Raw genomic sequence first — 10,673 nt, 5'->3', positions numbered from 1 at the left:
TCATCGGGGCATGTTGCATTCTGCACAACTTTGCCGTGAGAAAGGGCCTGGAGATTGACCTACGTGATGACCTGACCCCCGAACCAGACAACCCCCCCTGTTCGAGGATACCCTGTCTGCTGAGGGATCAGCAGTCAGGAGATGCCTCGTGGAACGTATCTTTACATGTTAAACACACACATTCATCATGGCACAATGAGAATGCACGCATGCACACCACTGTGGTCCCTAGCACACACCCCACATCCTCATCAAATTGGATTAGCCCAAGTCCATTCTGGAGTTGGGAGCAGAAACGCCACGCCAAGGCTCCAATTATGTTACTGAACATTCATACACCATTCACACGGTAGAGGGTGACATCCCTTTGCCGGCAGGAGTGACACCCCCCATTCACACACCAATCACACTAATCTGCACGCCTCACCGTGAGCATTAGTAAGAAAAAAAAAACTCTTCACCAGAGCAAATATCAAATAAAAAAAAACTCTTCACCAGAGCAACATATAAACTAAAAAAAAAATATTTGGCCTGGTTGCTGCCACGCCCACAGCCACGGCTCCTCATCTGCCTGGTTGATGGTGGGGGGGGAATTCAGGTGGAGGAGCATCCACCGGGGCTGGAGGCCTGCCCTCTAACGCCACCGCTATACGCCTAAGAAGGCTGATGGTCTCAGTCTGACCCATGACAATGGCAGCTGTGTGGCCCTGTGCGGTCTCATTTAGGGTCCGCACCTCGGCCACAAGGTTAGCTGTGGTGGTCTGCAGCTCCCCCAAGCAGGTTATTACTGCTGTCAAATTGCCTGCCATGTCCTGCAGACCTTCAGTGACGTGTCCCCTCTCGCCAAGGCTGTCAGCCACTCTCCGAAGGTCCTGGGCCATATCAGCCATATGCCGTGTCTGCGTGTCCTGGGCTGTGGTCAGGGTGACAGGCAAATACTCAGGAACCCCCCTCGTTTTCCTGGTTGCCTTCCTGGGGCGAGGAGAGGCTTCAGGCCTGGCATAGGGGGGGGATTTGAGGGAGTGGGTGGGTTGGAGATGGAGACAGAGGGATTTGAAGGAGTGGGTGGGTTGGGGATGGAGACAGAGGGACTGGAGGATTGAAGGCTGGATGTCCGGGAAGGAGCAGCAGAGGCTGACGCCTCCTCCTGGTATACTGACACCTCCTCACCAAGATGCTCCGCATCCTCTTGAATGACCTTGTCACTTGAGGTCTGGTCACCACTCCCCTCCACCAATGCCGCTTGGCTTCCCTGGGGGTCAGGGGCATCTTCATCAGAGGAAGAGGGTGTGGGACAGGCAGGGGCATCATCATCAGGGGATAGTGTGGGACGGGCAGGGGCACCAGATGGCCCAGCTCCCTCCTGGCCATCTGTGGATGACACAAAACATTCACATGTTGGTGGACCCACACACTTGTCACATGTTCCCTCCCCCCCCACATGCTACACACCAGATAGTAGAAAAAAACCACTTACCTGTCCTCAAGGGCGGCTCAACGGAATCATACCCTGGCATCCCCTCCACTTGCACCCTGGTAAGGCAGCGTGCAACTACCTCTTCGTCAGGTTTCAGACGGACCCTAGAGGGTGGGCCCACACCAGTGCCCCTGGCATGGGTCGCAATAAGGGCCATCTTCTCCTTCACCTTACGGTGAAGGTCATTGATTTTTTTGGAGATATGCTTGGGCCTCCTCGCCTCATTGCCCACAGCATTCACCTGATCTGTGATCCTCTGAATGATCTCGTCCATTTTGGCCTTGCTGGTGTCCTTGCTACGGGACCCATGGAGGTGGTCATAATACCTCTCCATGGCAGCAAGGATAATTGCCTTGTCTTCTGGTATGAAGTTTTTCTTACAGGTCCCAGAATGCTGGCCAGACATGGTCCCAATCAAATAGCAAAAGTAGAGCCACCTAAACCACCAAACCAAAACAAACAGGTGTACTTTTGCATTCGACGGGCGCATGTCTGGGCGTATTTATGCACTGGGCGTAAACAGTGGGCCGGCGTAACTCAGGAATAACGCCAGGCGTAGGCGCGCGGCTAATGCGATCACGTGACGATGCATGCGCCATTCGTTCGGCCCTTCAATTGCATGGGGTCACGGTTCATTTAAATGGATCACGCCCACTTCCTTCCTACTTTGAATTACGCCGTCTTACGCCGACGAAGTTACACTACGCCGGCGCAAAAGTGCACGCATCTGATTACAGAATACGGAGCTTGCCTCTCTAAGTTACGTCGGCGTAACGCATCTGAGATGCGCTATGCCGGCATAGAGATGCGCCGATCTACGAGAATCTTTTCTGCGGCCGGCCAGGTTAACGTGCTCGGATAAGGGGTCTGGTGTGAATTTTTGGGGGAACTCCATTACATTATTTTTTTAAATTTGGGGTGGAGTTCCCCTTAAAATCCACACCAGACCTCAAAGGTCTGGAATGGATATTTGGGGGGAACCCCACGTAATTTTTTTGTTAAAAAATTGACGGCGGGGTTCCCCTTAACATCCATTCCAGACCTGAAGGGCCTGGTAATGGAATTTGGGGGAACTCCCACGCTATTTTTTTTTTTTTATAAATGAATTCATAAAGAGCCGACAATTCATTATTGCCTCAAAGCCGGTTTTAAAATACTTTTTTTCCTTTTAGAAATGACACTTTGTGCAGGGACAGTTCTATGTACGGGAAACATGCGCTATTTCACATGCCAACTTTACACCCCCACTAGGTACGAAATTTAAAGGAATATTTCACTTTTATTGTTTCACTTTTAGCATTATTAAATTCACTGCTCCTGAAAAAACGGCAGTTTTTAAAACTTGTTTTTGCATTGATACATGTCCCCTGTGACAGGACCCAGGTCCCCAAACACGTTTTGGGACAATAACTTGCATATTAGCCTTTAAAATTAGCACTTTAGATTTCTCCCATAGACTTTAACAGGGTGTTCCGCGGCTTTTCGAATTTGCCGCGAACACCCCTAATTGTTTGTTGTTCGCCGAACAGGCGAACAGGCAATGTTCGACTCGAACTCGAAGCTCATCCCTACTCATTACAAGTTAAAACAAATGCATAGAATCAACATATTCTACTTCTATAAGCTCTACTATTCAAGAAATGTCATATAATTTTATGGTTAGATGGTATCAGACTCTGGCCCGACTCGCAGAGATATAACCTACAGCAGATGAACGCTGCTGGAGGGGCTGCAAAGAAAGGAGTACATTTCTCCACATTTGGTGGTCTTGCTCAAAGATTAGACCATTTTGGGATGAAATAGCCCCATGGATTAAAAAGATGCCCATCAAACCCATAGAATTATAACCTTTACACTTCCTGTGTCATAAGATGTCTGGATCCATCAAATATTATAAAAAAAAGTGTTATACCACATCTGCTGAATGCAGCCAACATTTTAATACCCAGGTACTGGAAACAGCCCACATGCCCCACTCTTTTGGAATGGAAGAGAGAAGTTCATGCAATAATGGAGGCTGAAAGATGGGTGCATGAGACCAGAAACCAAAAAGATAAATTTAAAAACACATGGACAGGCTGGAAGCATTACTCCCCAGAGATTGACAGAGATTAAAGTTAGGGATGAGCTTTATGTTCGAGTCGAACATGAGTTCGAGTCGAACATTGGCTGTTCGTCCGTTCGGCAAACAGCAAACAATTTGGGGTTTTCGCGACAAGTTCGAAAAGCCGCGGAACACCCTTTAACCTCCTTAGCGGTAATCCAGAGTCTGGCTTGGGGTGCATTTTTTATACCAAAAGCGGTATCCCCGAGCCAGACTCGGGGCCGCCTCGCAGCATCCACAGGCACAAGTTACTTACCTTGTACCTGGATCCTGCGATGCATCCCCACTGTGTGAGCGAACAGCGTCCTCACTCGATTCACACAGTGCCTGTGTGCCGACGATTTCTGTTCCCTGCGACGTTACGACGCACAGGGTGGAGAACGGTGCCAAATTCAAAAAAGTAAATAAACACATTACATACAGTATACTGTAATCTTATAGATTAAAGTACTGTATGTAAAAAATACACACACCCCTTGTCCCTAGTGGTCTGCCCAGTGTTCTGCATGTACTTTTATAAAATAAAAACTGTTCTTTCTGCCTGCAAACTGTAGATTGTCCATAGCAACCAAAAGTGTCTCTTTATGTCAAAAGTGATTTTACAGCAGCTTTGAAAACAGCGATAATAAATTATAATCACTTGCAGAATTGAGCGAAAGTGATTTGTGGGGAAATTCGTCATAAAAAATAAAAGTAATGACAGCGACAATTCTGCAACTGAGCAAATTTCAGTGAATTTGATTTGAATACATTATTGAATAATTTTTATTATAATTACATTATTATTTGTTATAATTATTTATAGTTATTTATTATATTATAATTTATGATTTTGATTTCAAACTTTATCATACTCGGGATGTCTACTAGACTTTTGTTTGGACGGATTTAAGTGAGAATTACAGGCCTACAATGTAAAACGCCAAATTTCCATGCAAAATAATTGTACCGCTTTTGGTACAAAATTCCAGACATAATCATACCGCCAGGGAGGTTAAAAGTGTATGGGAGAAATCAAAAGTGTTAATTTTAAAGGTTAATATGCAAGATATTGTCATAAAAGTGTTTGGGGACCCGGGTCCTTCCCCAGGGGACATGTATCAATGCAAAAAAAAAGGTTTAAAAACTGATGTTTTTTCGGTAGCAGTGATTTTAACCACTTCCCATCCTGGCTATTGTAGAATGACGGCCACAATGTAGCTCTACAATGCCTAGAGGACATCATATGACATCCTCGGGCCTCCCAGCCGCTGGGGGGCGTGCCGTGTCACTCAGATGCCGATGCACGTGCCTGGCGGCCGCGATGTAGCCAAGGTACACACGATTGGCATTTACAGAGCCAGGGACGTGGATCTCTGTGTGTAAACACAGAGATCCACGTCCTGTCAGGGAGAGGAGACTGATGGCGTGTCCCTTGTACATAGGGACACTGATTGGTCACCTCCCCAGTCAGTCCCTTCCCCCCACAGTAAGAATTAATCCCAGGGAACACATTTAACCCCTTGATCGCCCCCTAGTGTTAACCCTTTCCCTGCCAGTCACATTTATACAGTAATCAGTGCAGTTTTAGAGCACTGTTCGCTATATAAATGTGAATGGTCCCAAAAATGTGTTGAAAGTGTCCAATGTGTCCGCCATAATATCGCAGTCCTGACAGGAATCGCAGATAACCGCCATTACTAGTAAAAACAAGTCATATTTCTAACCCCTATTTTGTAGGAGCTATAACTTTTGCGCAAACCAATCACTATACGCTTATTGCGATTTTTGTTTACCAAAAATATGTAGAAGAATACATATCGGCCTAAACTGGGATACTTATTATAGCAAAAAGTTAAAAAGATTGTGGTTTTTTTTTCAAAATTGTCAGTCTTTTTTTGTTTATAGCGCAAAAAATAAAAACCGCAGAGGTGATCAAATACCACCAAAAGAAAACTATTTGTGGGAAAAAAGGGACGTCAATTTTTTTATTTGGGAGCCACATCGCATGACAGTCATTCAAAGCGTGACAGTGCTGAAAGCTGAAATTTTGCCTGGGCAGGAAGGGGGTATATGTGCCCAGTAAGCAAGTGGTTAATAATGCTTAAAGTGAAACAATAAAAGTGAAATATTCCTTTAAATTTCGTACCTGGGGGTGTGTATAGTATACCTGTAAAGTAGCACATGTTTCCCATGCTTAGAACTGTCCCTGCACAAAATGTAATTTCTAAAAGTAAAAAAAGTTATTTAAAACTACTCGCGGGTATTCATGAATTGTCGGGTCCCGGCAATACAGATCAAAGTCATTGAAAAAAATGGCAGGGCCCCCCCCCCCAAATTCCATATGAGGCTCTTTGGGTCTCGTATGGATATTAGGGGAACCCTTATCTGAGCACGCAATCTGGCAGGCCACAGGAAAAGGTGAGAGAGTGCCCCCCTCCTGAACCGTACCAGGTCCCATGCCCTCAACATGAGGAGGATGTCCCCATGTTGATGGGGACAAGGGACTCATTCCCACAACCCTTGTCCGGTGGTTGTGGGGGTCTGTGGGCGAGGGGCTTATCAGAATCTGGAAGACCCCCAGATCACGGCCCCCAAATGTGAATTGATACCCCTACCATTTCACAAAGAAAAAGTGTGACAATGTTAAAAATCACAGTAGACAGTTTGGGAAAATTCCTTTATTAAAAAAAAAATATTCCAGTGATGTAATCCAGTCTCTCGATGTCTGTCCAGTCCAGAGATGTAATCCCGTCTCTCCATGTCCAACGATGATCCATTCTCCAGCGATGTTCCAGTCTCCACACACTCAGTCTCCCAGCGAGGAACGAAACCCCCATGACACGTAAGAGGGGGCGGGGTCATCCTTTCACGTCATTGGGTAACCCCCGGAGTTCTCCTTACGCAAGGCGCTCTCTCGTCCCACCTCTTTTCCTGCAGCCTGCCAGGTTGCGTGCTCGGATAAGGGTCTGGTATGGATTTTTGGGGGGACTCCACGCCATTTTTTGTTTTATCTTGATGCAGGGATCCTCTTAAAATCCATACCAGACCTGAAGGGCCTGATATGGAATTTGGGAGGGACCCCCACACTTTTTTTGGGGGGTTACCTGCCATTTATTTCAATGACTTCATCTGTATTGCCGCGACTTGACAATTCATGAATAGCCGCGAGTAGTTTTAAATTACTGTTTTTTCCTTTAGGAATATCATTTTGTGCAGGAACAGTTCTAAGCACAGGAAACATGCACTACTTTACAAGTATACTATAGACAGCCCCCACGTATGAAATTTAAAGGAATATTTCACTTGTATTGTTTCACTTTAAGCATTATTAAAATCACTGCTCCTGAAAAAACTGACATTTTTAAAACTTTTCGTTGCATTGTTACATGTCCCCAGGTCCCCAAAATACTTTTTAGGACAATAACTTGCATATTAACCCTTAAAATGAGCACTTTAGATTTTTCATGTTCGTGTCCCATAGACTTTAACGCTGTTCACGTGTTCAAACATATGTTTTGCCTTTTCACATGCTCTGGTGTGAACCGAACTGGGGGGTGTTTAGGTCATCCCTAATTAAAGTATATTAGGGGATGTGTATAAAAAAATATCAGAAGGTATCCAAAGGATAAAAACTGATCCTAGCGCTCTATGGACGTGGTGGAATATGTGTAATAATCAATAGTTTTGCAGACAAGCAGCTGTTATAATAGGGTAAGAAATGAAAAGCAATGTGTCTCTGAATAGAAGCACTAACAGCGCTAAGGTGACCAAAAATAAACCTGTAATTAACCTTCTGCTAAATTAGTCTCACTGAGTGAGGATGAATGCAATGTGTATGACCACAAAATGAAATAGGTTTAAAATATAAAATCATGTAAACCAAAAGGAATAAAAATGCATAAAGTCCATTCACAGAAAAAACTGTATAAAGTCTCTTAAACCGATGTATTTCATAAAATCCTTGAAACTTCCAATTGTAAAATAATCTTCATACCGGGTCTCCCTTAGGAGTTCTACTCACCAGATGCCTATGGTGTGTTCAGCATTAAGAACTCCTTGCTCATACTGGGATTCCTTTCAATGGATTGCCTTAAAAGTCTCCTCAATCTTCCAAAAATATCTCCTTCCTCCTGTTGTCACCATATCTCAGTAGGTTTGGTATAGGTCATAAATGAGCGAGTGTTTCATGTAAGGCAAGTGAAAAGACATATAGTGTAATACTGTTTTTTATTGAGAACCATGCCCCATAAAAATATATATATGCTTACAAATGTTGAAGATAAAATACAGCACATCAAACGTAGTGAACTGCAGCTCTCGTCCGCTCTAGGTGCACAGTCAGCTCAGCTCCAGCTGACAGGCTCCCAGTTCAGTGTGAACGCTGTGTGTAGTGGAAGAAGCACGTCGTGTAGCCACGCCCTGACGCGTTTCGTGATTGGCTCACGTCTTCAGAGGGCCTCGTTTAAGAGACTTTATACAGTTTTTTCTGTGAATGGACTTTATGCATTTTTATTCCTTTTGGTTTACATGATTTTATATTTTAAACCTATTTCATATTAGGGGATGGATGTAGGTTCCCTTTTTTCTTTCTCTCTTGTTTTCATTGAAAAGTGTGATATTGCTGCATGTACTCATGTACTCATTCCTCCCAAAGGTGCACTTGATGTTTTGTTGATGAATAGGAAATGAACTACAGCAATTTGCAGTTATGTATTTTGGTTGTATGTTTTATCTTTATTTATTTATTTTATTTTATTTTTTGCGTGGTGGGGGGTTTAGGGGAGGGGGTTGTTGGGAGGGGAGAGAGGGGGAGGAGGCACTTGGGGAGGGGAAAGAGAGATACCCTATCAAAGGGAATACACAATACACTAATATATATTATATCATAAATACATGATTTTGGTTTTGCACAGCACTTAGTGATTACAAAGGAAGTTGGGAAAACCAGTAAGCTCTCCCAAATTACTTCTGGAAATACATACACATACACATATATTTTAAACACATAATTACGGTTGAGCACTGTCACCTTTTTTTCCCCACTTACACCTGAATATAGATACACATGTATATATAGTACATACACATAATTTTGATTGGTGATTGCACTTAGAGATCACAAGAAAAGGAAAAGGGAAATACATACACTCACATATATTTTAAATAAAGAATCATGGCTGAGTATTGCATGTAGATTTGATTTTTTATCTTCTATCCTCCCCTTTTCCCTCCCTCATCACTTTCCCTGTTTCATCGGTTATTGCTCAACCCCCTTGGGGATTGCTTTTATGGCTGCACAACCCCCCCCCCCATTCCCCTTATTTTGGTTATGTTGTTGGGCAGTGTTTTTTTTTTCTCTGTGGTTTTTATTTAGATTGACTTTCTACTTCTGTATTCTACTGTACCTCACCGCTGTAATGTGCCAAGTGTGCTCCTGCACCCGGCACAATCCTACACAGTTCACACCAGCCATACCCATCAGTTGTCCCTTCACTCCCCTATGAAGGTGCATATACTATGTACTACCCTGTCCCGGCGGTGTCACGTCACTCAGGGCTGGAGGAGGGATGGGAGGAATGTAAAGAGCTGCTGCCGAAGCTGTGGGAGGAACCACCATGGAGGATCCAGCAAGTTCAGCAACAAAGTGTGTATCTCACAAGTAAGCAAGCACTAAGCTAAGCTCATAATGAATGATTGCCAGTGCCTTTGCCAAATGCCATGTGGGATGTGGCGATCTGCAGATACATAACTGTCTGGATCCGATTGGGGGAGGTGATGAGGGTGAGGGGAGGTTAATTACCAATGCCAACTATTTTTTATTTATGTAATATGCAGCATAAGGGGGTTAATGTACTACCACTGGTCACTGATCCATTCGAGGCTGACCAGTGGCAATTAATTAACCTTTTTTGTGCGGTATTTAGTGGCACCAATCCCAGAGTTAATTAACCCCTTTGTGCTGCGTTAGTGGCACCAGTCGCAGGGTTAATTAACCCTGGCACTGGTTCCACTAATGCGGCACAAATGGGTTTATTTGCTGCTAATGGTCAGTCACTAATGCATCAGTGAACAGTGGCAGTGCTCAGCATAGATCAAGTGACAGAGGAGTCAAACAAGATAATACATGACAGTTAGTCATGCATGACAGCTCTGACCCCATCCAAAAGACATATAGAAAGAGCTTGTCCTTTGGGCAGGACAGGGAGTAAGGTGGACATTCTCATAAAAGATCATAGGAAAAGCCCCAGGGAAACAAGGAGGACTGTCTTCCAGGCTTCTTGGGTACTTTGTTTGAAAGTAGTGTAAGAAAAGGAGCCCCTCCCCCCCAAGTAAAATACAGGGGGGCCAAAAGCATACAGGAACTACCACTGTTAGGGGTAGCAGGAAAGAAAATGTTCCATTCTTGCAAAGGACCATTATAAGGGAGGAGTACCTTTTATCAAAAGAGAGGGTTCAGTGTGGGCAAGAATACCTGCAGAAATCCCTAGAGAGGCACAGATAGTCACACCGTTGACGAGGAACGGTGAAGATAATTGGGAGGGGGTGAAGTTTGCCATCATCGCCCTGGGCACCAAATGACCTTGTCCCTGCACTGCTCACAATACACAGGATATACAACAATACACAGGTACTTAAAATACACAGGTATTGTGTTACCTATTAGCTTTGAAAATAAAGGGAATTTAATTTAAGATTTGCCTCCCATTCAAGGAAACAGGGCCTGCATTAAAGTACTTAAATTTAGGAGGGCGTGTCCGGACGTGAAGCAGGGAGGACGTGTGGAAGCTGAGCTCCACACAGACAGAGCGAATCCACTGCCATCCTCGCCTCAATCCACGCCTAAGTCAGGAATCTGTGCAACACCTGCCTTGGAAGGCTATCTACGGTTGGCCCGGCGTGTTTTGGGGCACAATTGCCGAAGATTCCGGGTCGTGGCCGGAGGGAGATTCGCTCCACGCCGCCGCCATCTTGCGGCCTGTGCTGCCCCCGGAGCTCACGGCGCCTGCATCCTGGCCATTGGAGGGGAGTGCTGCCTACACCACCAGCCGAGGCACCCCCGGAGGCCACAACCTGCCCGCTCTGCTGGGGATAAACCCCTGAAATCCCGGC

Source organism: Rana temporaria, chromosome 5 (assembly GCF_905171775.1).
Source record: "Rana temporaria chromosome 5, aRanTem1.1, whole genome shotgun sequence".
NCBI lineage: Eukaryota > Metazoa > Chordata > Amphibia > Anura > Ranidae > Rana > Rana temporaria.
The sequence above is the reverse complement of the archived record's forward strand: the minus strand, read 5'-3'. Positions refer to the sequence as shown.